Source organism: Biomphalaria glabrata, chromosome 18 (assembly GCF_947242115.1).
Source record: "Biomphalaria glabrata chromosome 18, xgBioGlab47.1, whole genome shotgun sequence".
NCBI lineage: Eukaryota > Metazoa > Mollusca > Gastropoda > Planorbidae > Biomphalaria > Biomphalaria glabrata.
In genome coordinates, this window is record NC_074728.1 from 9190896 (window position 1) to 9200597 (window position 9702).

The following is a 9702-nucleotide window of genomic DNA, read 5'->3' on the forward strand; positions in this document are numbered from 1 at the left end:
CTTTTCTATTAGTATTGTTAAACATGCTATATATAGATAAATAGATCTATTTTCTAAAAATAGTCTATATATTTATTTATCTCTTCTTTGTTTTCTACCTCAGATTGTAATAGCTGGTAGACCCGGATGCAGAAAGAGACAGAATTATGCCAAGATCAGGCCGGATAAGTCAACGGAAGAATCACCGTGCCCGTCAAACGACTAAATGAGCTTATCGGACTTTTTTTTTTTTTTTTTTTGAATAGTTGACCATTAATCTGTTCATTGGTTCGAAATCTTATATAAAATATGTCTGTATGTAATCTAGAAAACACACACAAACATGTTTATTATTGTAGGTTGTGAACGATTTGTATTATCTATAATCTAGTTTATTTTTATCATATAGCTTTTTAGCCTTTTTCTCGCTCGAAATTTTTTCCAACAAACATGCCCAATGTAATATTTTTTTTGGTTCCTTCGCCCTTTCTTTCCTTTTAAACCTTGCAATCTGTAGGGCAGATGTTGTTAAGGTCATCTGTTTATTTGGCCAGCAGTTAATGAGCAGGGTGTCATGTGGCCGGCACAATGTCCAACCGCCTTTACTTTCCCCAACTAAAGTCAGGTACCCATTAGAGTTGGACTCAGGGGCGCCCTAAAAATCCCGAAATTCAAAATCATTCTTCGCTGAGATTCAAACACAGGACACAGATTCAGAAGTCAAGCGCTTAACCACTCGGCCACCGAGACCCCCTCTTTCGCCCTGTATGGGCATTTATACTCCTGAATCTGCTTAATGCCCTTGAAGTAATCAGAGTTCGATTTACACCGAAGCCAGAAAAATAACTGAATAAGATTGATCTTCTTTAAAATTACCTCCTTTGTCTATAACGTGAGGCTGTTTAGTATTGTAGATCTGAACTTTAGTTTTTCACAAAGAGTCTACCATAATGACTTTGACATATTTCTCTGTAATAACTTTTCATGGCTATGTTTTGTTTTTTCGTTACAACTGCAAGCATGTGTTATTGCTCTTTAAGGATTTTTAATCTAAGAGATTGGCGATTCCATTCTGTTTATTATGTTTTTTTTTAAAGTAAAGTTCTCTTTTCAGACCTTGCAATCTATAGGGCAGATGATGTAAAGGTCATCTGTTTCTGTGGCCAACGAGGGTGTTATGTGGCCAGCACAATGACAAACCGCCTTTACTTTTCCCAACTAATGTCAGGTACCCATTGGAGCTATGTGGACTCAGAGGCGCGCAAAGATCCGAAATCTCTGTCTTCACCAGGATTCGAAACCGGTACTCCCGTTTGGAAGCCAAGCGCTTTACCGCTCAGCCACCGAGCCTCCATTCTGTTTAAAACTCTAATGACATTGTCGGCCTACTTACAGTTGTTGAAGGACTCCCTATTTTGGAGAGACCTTCCCATCGACTTGTATAGATTTTCCTTTGTGATCGAAGATAAGCTCAAGCTCATTTTCTATCAACTCAAAGATGGCTATGGAGTAGTATGCTCCCTTTGAAAAGACGACCGCTCAAGTGGAGTTCTTTTTATGACTGAACCTTTTGCCCTTTTTCCACGTACAACACAGGAAACTGTGGCCTTTACTTTTGTGGTTGAAGAACCGGTCCTTTTTTATTTCTTAGTTTGGTTTGCTTTTCTTCTTGATGCTTGTGCTTGTTCCCTGTCCACAGCTCTCGTTGGCACCATCTCTATCAACATTGTGAACTGTGGGGCTATGTCTTCCCAGTAGTCAACATTCATGTCCACTGCTCTTGTTGGCACCATCTCTATCAACATTGTGAACTGTAGGGCTATGTCTTCCCAGTAGTCACCATCCATGTCCACTGCTTCAAGTCCACTTATTGGAGGTGGGGGACTAACTTCGCGAGTTGACATTGAAGGATGACTTTCAGGGTACGTTTATCATCGACATAATGTGCCCCCTTCCAGACCTTGCGATTTATGAGGCAGATGATGTAATGTTCACCTGTTTCTGTAGCCGACGGTTAACGAGGGTGTCATGTGGCTAGCACAATGACCAACAGCCTTTACTTTTCACCAACTAATGTCTTGTACCCATTTGAGCTGGGGGGGGGATGGCGTCCTTATCATCCCGACATTAAAATCACAGACTTCACCAGGATTCTAATCCGGGATTCTTCGGTTTGGGAGCCAAATACTTTACCACTCGGCCAACACACAGTGGCTTATTTCTGGTGGGGGGCAGGGGGTGCATATTCCAAAGTACCCCCGAGCCTCCACTTGAAAAGGGGGGGGGGGCAAATAAATGCTCTAAATTTTTATTACATTCAATATTAAATAATACGCCACTGACATGTAATCTTGCTATTAACGTGGAGTAAATTGTACTAGATAGCACTGATCTAGATAATGTTATAGATGCCTTTGCTGAACAGAAAGCACGACCTGAGGCGATATGAATTGAGATTTGTCACTTGTGTATTAACTCGCCAATAAACAAACGGTATTATTCATTAAAAGAGTCTTAATGATTTGATTTTATTTTATTTTACTGATATACTGTACCAATTGGAGTTAAGACTTATGTATCTCATGTCATGATGTCGAATGTCAAAAAGCTGAGGCACCTATAAATGACAAACCCACGGGCCCCCCCCCCCCCCAAATCCCTAGCTATGCCACTGCCACAACACCTCCATCATCAACATAATAACTCATAATTTTTAAACGTGCCTAAGAGACAGAGAGAAAATGATTGAGACTTTTGATTAAGGCCAAAAACGAGTTGATCTATTACTCCCCTCCCTTCTTCCTCCACGTTACTACATCAGACAGTGCTTCCCTTGTTCATTCTTCAAGAGGCTTGGCAATATCCCTGGAATCTTTAAGGGTGGAGTAGGGTGGAAGAAAGTTGGGACCCTAAGCTTTAAGCTTGCGTTGGTCCATTCAGCACTGTCGCCCCCCCCCCTCGTATTTTGAAATTAATCATGCCCTGTTTCGGTTCCGATAATTCGAAAAACAAAATCTTCCAAAACTTTTCCTGCGCGATATTTCTGTTTCACCCACGTGTTAACTGGCATACCATAGAACAGCAGATTTGAGGCATTTACCAAACTTTCAACACTCTGCTATTTATTTCTAACATTGCATTGGGTGTGTTATCATGGCTTATATGGTATGTGACATCATGTATTGGCACAAGTCCCTAATGTCCTATTTAGTGTGGGTTCTTTTTTTATTAAGGGTCAAAGGGGAGATGCACTTTGCTATAACAATATTCACGTAGCTATACCGATGTTTTATTCTTTATAATATAACAGATGTATTTTTTACGCGTTCTCATTATCACGTTGGAGGGTTCAGATAACTAGGAGGGTTCAGATAACTAGGAGGGTTCAGATAACTAGCAGGGTTCAGATAACTAGCAGGGCTCAGATAACTAGGAGGGTTTAGATAACTAGGAGGGTTCAGATAGCTAGGAGGGTTCAGATAACTAGCAGGGTTCAGATAACTAGCAGGGTTCAGATAACTAGGAGGGTTTAGATAACTAGGAGGGTTCAGATAACTAGGAGGGTTCAGATAACTAGCAGGGTTCAGATAACTAGCAGGGTTCAGATAACTAGCAGGGTTCAGATAACTAGCAGGGTTCAGATAACTAGGAGGGTTCAGATAACTAGCAGGGTTCAGATAACTAGCAGGGTTCAGATAACTAGCTCTATTATCTGAGCTGAACTACGCAGTGGTTCACAGATCAGGCAACTCTACGTACAGTTTTCTTTCTCAGGAGGGTTGTGGCACCATTATCTTATTGGAGCATCCTATTAAAGTACGCAGCTTAGAAGAACGTGTAAACATTGTATAAAGACACTCCAGATATTCTTATTTGGGACTCAATAGAGTAAGCCGCTTTGACGAGCGTGTTAACATTGTATAAAGACACCCTAGAAGGCCATGTTTCGCTATTTCCAATTTCTAGATGATTCTGTTTTGTCTGTTCGGAAGCGAAAAACTATTGATGAATATCGGATGTATAATAAAATATACATAAGTTCCAGCATGCCTTGGGCCTCCCGGCATGCAAATCCTGCCCTAGAAAGGGCCTACTTTAGATAAGAAAAAAATGCAAATGCTTTGTAGACTAATAGACTTATAGAGCAATCACTTTGTCTAGTAGATCCCAATTCCTATATTATAATAATGTAATTCAAGAGCATAAACATTTTATTTATAAAAGAAATATTGATATATTTTAAAATCGGAAGTTTCTACAAAAATAAAAACAAATTAACTTTCATTGTTTGCAAATCTAGGTGTATTCAGGAAGAAGATCTATGTTTTCGTCTTCCAGTCTATATATATATAGGCCTAATGTAAATATAGGTCTGTAGTCTGTGATATCTTTGAGTAAGTTATTTTACAATTTTATGTGCACTTTTTAGCGCTTTCAAATAAATGTAACATTTTCATATTTCTGACGCTTGCAGAACAAACTAATTGTATTATAGAGTAAGCAATATTCATTCAATATGTCGACTTTGACATTATTTTAGTTTTTCTTTTTATTATTTTTATTTATCAATCTTCCTCTAAATATTTTATTACGGATGGCGGCCTGGTGGTGTGTTATACGCGCTGGACTGTCATTACGTCGTCTTGATGGTCCCGGGTTCATACCCTGCCCGCTGGTATACCCAGGGGTGGACAGGCTATGTGAGCATTCGAGCAAATGTCCTGTGGGCCGGTACCCAAATGTGCCGGTATGGACACCGAAAGGAACATATGGATGGCACTATGACACGTATTCAATTGTTAAAGATTTTATAATATTCTCTTATAAAAGTGACTCTCTGAACGTTGTGTTAAAAAACAATCTTGTACAGACTCTAATTAATCGAACACATTTTCCGAAATGATACAAAGCCTTCATCCAATGACAGGCTGGTATGCTCCATCGCTTTAGGGCCTACACATTTAGCAATAGAAAAGCAACATGAGGTCTATATTTCTTATAAAGATATAGAGCATGTGTACAGTTATCGATATATATTATCAAACTTAACATACTGACTTTGAGTACAGGTAGGCCTAGAATTATGCCTATCGTATGATATACATTTTGTAAGCCGGATTGTATAGAAATGCCCGGGCCGATTTTGACATCCAATGCACACCTGGCTATACCCCGTCTTCTTGCATGAGGTTTGGACTAGGAAGATATCTAAAGGAACATCCGAAACATGGTAGCAATTTTTACAAACATTACAGGTTCGTTATTTTATGTTACGTCATACTGCCTCTACCAATGATTTGTCCGTGTATCCCTCTTTTCGATTTTCTAGGCCACTGTATTTTATCGCTTTATAAAATGAACTTAACCGGATTTTTTAAAAAATAGAAAAGTTGAAAAAAAAAAAAGGGAAAACACCATGTTTAAACTGTTTCTTGAAAACCCAGAAGTTTACTCAAGATATTATTGACATTATTTGTAATATTTTACGACATAACTGCTATAACTAGTAGCTAAAATACACATGTATGTATCAATACTTCCTTTTTGTATTCTAGTCAAACAAGAACAAATATGTTTTTTTTTTGTCTTTCTGAGATGTATTTTCTTTATAATGCCTTGAAGAGATGTATATCGAAAAACAGTTATTTATTTTCTAGTATTGGGATATGAAATGTTTACAAATTATTTGTTATGTTAGTATTAAATATTAAAGAATATAAACCTTAATCCTGTGTTTGTTTGCTTGTTGTTTTTTTTTTTTGTTTTGTATTTTGAAAAAAAATTGAACAAAGTTTAGATCAAGTTACTCTGTCTGTCTGTCTGTCTGGTACAATTTTTATACACGTTATTTCACACAAACCCATTCTGGGATCAAGTTTAAACTTTACACATCTATTTATTGTTTCAAACAAAACATGAATCAATCAAAAACTACACCTATTAGTTGATAGGTTTGATAATTTTCTTTTGTTTCGAATAAGTAAAATAAATGCAGCTTATTGAGAAATGTAGCTTATTGAGAAATGTAGCTTATTGAGAAATGTAGCTTATTGAGAAATGTAGCTTATTGAGAAATGTAGCTTATTGAGAAATGTAGCTTATTGAGAAATGTAGCTTATTGAGAAATGTAGCTTATTGAGAAATGTAGCTTATTGAGAAATGTAGCTTATTGAGAAATGTAGCTTATTGAGAAATGTAGCTTATTGAGAAATGTAGCTTATTGAGAAATGTAGCTTATTGAGAAATGTAGCTTATTGAGAAATGTAGCTTATTGAGAAATGCAGCTTATTGAGAAATGTAGCTTTACATATGATGTTATTACCCTTATACAATGTGTACTCGTATTTGTTCACACTTTCCATTATCACAAGTTGAAATGTAACGCTATTATACATATTGATTTTTGAAAAAGGGAGCTTATTCCTGCAGTAATACACTATATGACTGTGATCAGGGCCGGTCTTAGGCCACTGCAACCTATGCGGCCGCAGTGGGCCTCGCGCTTTCATAGGCCCCACGCGATGCTAATTCTAGATGTAAATAATTATATTAAACCATATTGGCTAATTATTAAAGAGGTCCTGGAATTCTCCTGAAATTATAATATATAAGATAAAGTCATGAAAATTTCCTTAAATTATTAAAATCTTCTAAAAACTGTTGCAAATCTCCTTAAAACAGACAAAATTGTCATTTTGAGGTGTCATTCAATATGGAAAACGCCAATCCTACTCGCGATTAAAATAACGAAACGGCATTGTCAACTTTATTTAATAAATATGTAATAATAAGGCGAATTTTAAGAAAACAAGAAGTTCTAATACTTAATGTACTTTAATAGTCACTGGCATACAAATATAGATCTAAATCTATCTCGACCTCCTAAAAAAAAGCGATAGTTTGCTAGTCGATAGTAAATCTAAAAGGCAAATCTGAATGTTTATCAACTTTTTGTTGGAAAACTACTATCTACTGTAGATGGCTCGTAAAGTTAATTTTTGACAGTGATTTTGTACTTAGTAAACTATAAATAAAATGCAACGACGAATTTATTTTCTAATACAAAATCTTAATTTTCACTTATTATCCTTATCTCAACCCAAATTAGGCCCCGCGTAATCCGTTTCGCATAGGGCCCTGCAATCTGTAGGACCGGCCCTGACTGTGATTTTTAGGTTCTCCACCTTAGATAAGAATTTGTTATTTTTTTTTTTTATTTTATAGATTTTGCTTTTAAAAAAACAATAAACTTCATGTAGCCCTACTGACTAGTATGATGTTTGCTCAAGGTGCTTTGAACAAAATACAACAGACATATCTCAGACATAACACATACATGGCACAGATAAGGCACAGAGCTAAAAGATCGTAATATTGTTCGTATCTTTCAACAGAAGGATTCTTATGTCTTCTTGAGCGTAATTGGAGCCCATGACCTGTCGAAGCTCAATGGGAAACAAGGTCCAAGCATTCGATCTTTGAACTCTCAAGAGGATGATGTCACCATAACCTTTCATTGCTTCTGGCAAAATTATAACACGTGTTTTGTTTTTTATTTTAAGAGTTTGTGACTCTAAATTTTTATATTATGCAAAGTTTCTGGTTGCTGAAACGAATCTTATATGTGTGTTATTTGATGACTAGAATAGCTTTTAAAAACTCAATATCATGATTTCTTACAACTTACAAAGTTCTGGTGCCACTGCTACTTTTTGGTGAACTGCTAAATTTTTAAAATTAAATATGCCAAATATTTTTATAATTATTCATTAGTAAAAAAAAAAAAACTAAAATTAGAACATTAAATGTTTCTGCTTTGTATATTAAAAACATTCACGGTCCAGATTTCACACATGCCATAATAAATGTTGTGAAACCTATGTGTAATACTAAACTGTTTTCTGTTGTTATTTTTTAAAAAGCTATTAAAATTTGAAAGAAAGTGTTTAATTTTGTTCTAAAAGAAAAAAGATGGCATTTAGTATGTATGTAAGTTGAATATTTTTCAAAACATCTTTTAATTAGCAGGTATAACATATCTAACAAAAGCCACCACAACCCACTGTGCAATGTGTGCGTTACACACAGGCAGAAAAGTTTTGGTGTCTGGTCAACACCTTTTTCAAAGGTTACTTTTTTTTAATCATTAGTTTAATTTTTTTCCTAAATGTCCTAGGCGAATGGTCTCGGTATTAAACTAAAGAAATTTAAATTTATTTGTTCTTTTGTTAAATGAGTCAGTAAATTGTTAAAGCAGCCTAAGTTAAATATTTATCAGCAATGAACCATTCAAACATAATCTCATAGGCCTAAGAAGAGTGTAGTCGAGAGGTTAAGTACGCTTGAACTTGGCTTGGCTTGGCTACCTATGAAAGGGGCTCGAGGTTCGACACCCAACTGTTTACTGAATGCCTAAGGGTAGCACGGAAACCTTTCTCAAGGATAAACCAGCCCCTCCCACTTGTCCACAAATGAGATTGGACCATAACACTAAGAGCATGCTATGAATGTAGCGCTATATAAAAGCTCTAAATTATTTATTTTTAGATCTGATAAATATTTCGATGATATTATTCTGGGAATAGGCGAGTTGTTTGATCCAGAATGTTTACGATCTGAAATGTCTGGAATAGGAACAAGAAAACATGTTTGATTTCGAGCATTATGAAGAACGAAAGCCAAGTCTAGTATACATTGATCACTTTTGAACCACGTTGACTCAGAGAGTACATCGCTTTGCTGTGGAATTTCGGCAGTTGGTAAGGCAATTCTTGCAAGGAGTTTTCTCACTATTGTCAGCAAAGTCATGCCATGGTAATTATAACAGATGGACGTGTCACCATTGTCTTGTACAGGGATGTGATTGTGGCCCCTAATGAAGAGGCTCGCCAAACTTTGCGTTAGAGCAGCACACCCATTTTAAAGGCAGGAAGACCATCAGAACCAGGTGTAGTTTGAGTTCTCCTATTGCAGTCTCAACGTAATGAAGTCATCAAGTTTCCTTTTAACTGTTTCATGGGAAATCTCAGCAAGAGACTTTAAAGATATTTTTTTTCTCTCTAAACAATAAATTAAAAGTGCTCTGAATATATCATGACGAGACTGTCGGTAGTTCTAAGAAGTGCTACTTACACAACATATAGTTTCATATTTATCTTATTCTGCAGAAAGAATATGTCATGAACTAGCCTAAAATAAAAAACATTTTGTTTTAAAACTACATTTAATAAATCTTCACTAAAGATTTTAAAAAAAAATGATTCGCTGCGAGTAGGGTTCGAACCTGCGCGGGAAGATCCCATTGGATTTCAAGTCCAACGCCTTAACCACTCGGCCATCACAGCTGGCTAGTTATAAATATTAAGTTAGTTAGACACTCGTTGGGTTGTCACAACAGACAACTAGTCCAAATAGTCCACTGTGAGCGTATAAATCTCTTTAGTTTGGCTTCGAAACCTGGGTATTTTATTAGGCATCTAAGGCTCTTTCGACTAACAATGGGCATACGCTGGAAAGACTACCAAACAATGAGCCAAGTTCTGCTGAATGCCTGTGTAGAGTCTAGAAGTACTACTTACCATTCGACACCTTCGTTTAGAGTTTAGCCGGAGACCTTTCCCGTATGGCGGACGGCAGCATTCAAAAGACGCGATCTATTTTGGCAAATTTAAAAGAAGATGTTCAACTCAGGCGCCAATTCGCCCTCACTAGAAATAGAGGAAA

General features: G+C 36.5%; 1 non-coding gene across 1 annotated transcript; it reads right to left on the reverse strand.

The window, feature by feature from the left end:
* Window positions 1-9241: 9241 nt before the first annotated feature.
* Window positions 9242-9323, reverse strand: Trnas-uga (transfer RNA serine (anticodon UGA)). The gene has a single exon. It is a non-coding gene; the product is annotated as a tRNA-Ser (tRNA).
* Between the last annotated feature and the right edge of the window lie 379 nt (window positions 9324-9702).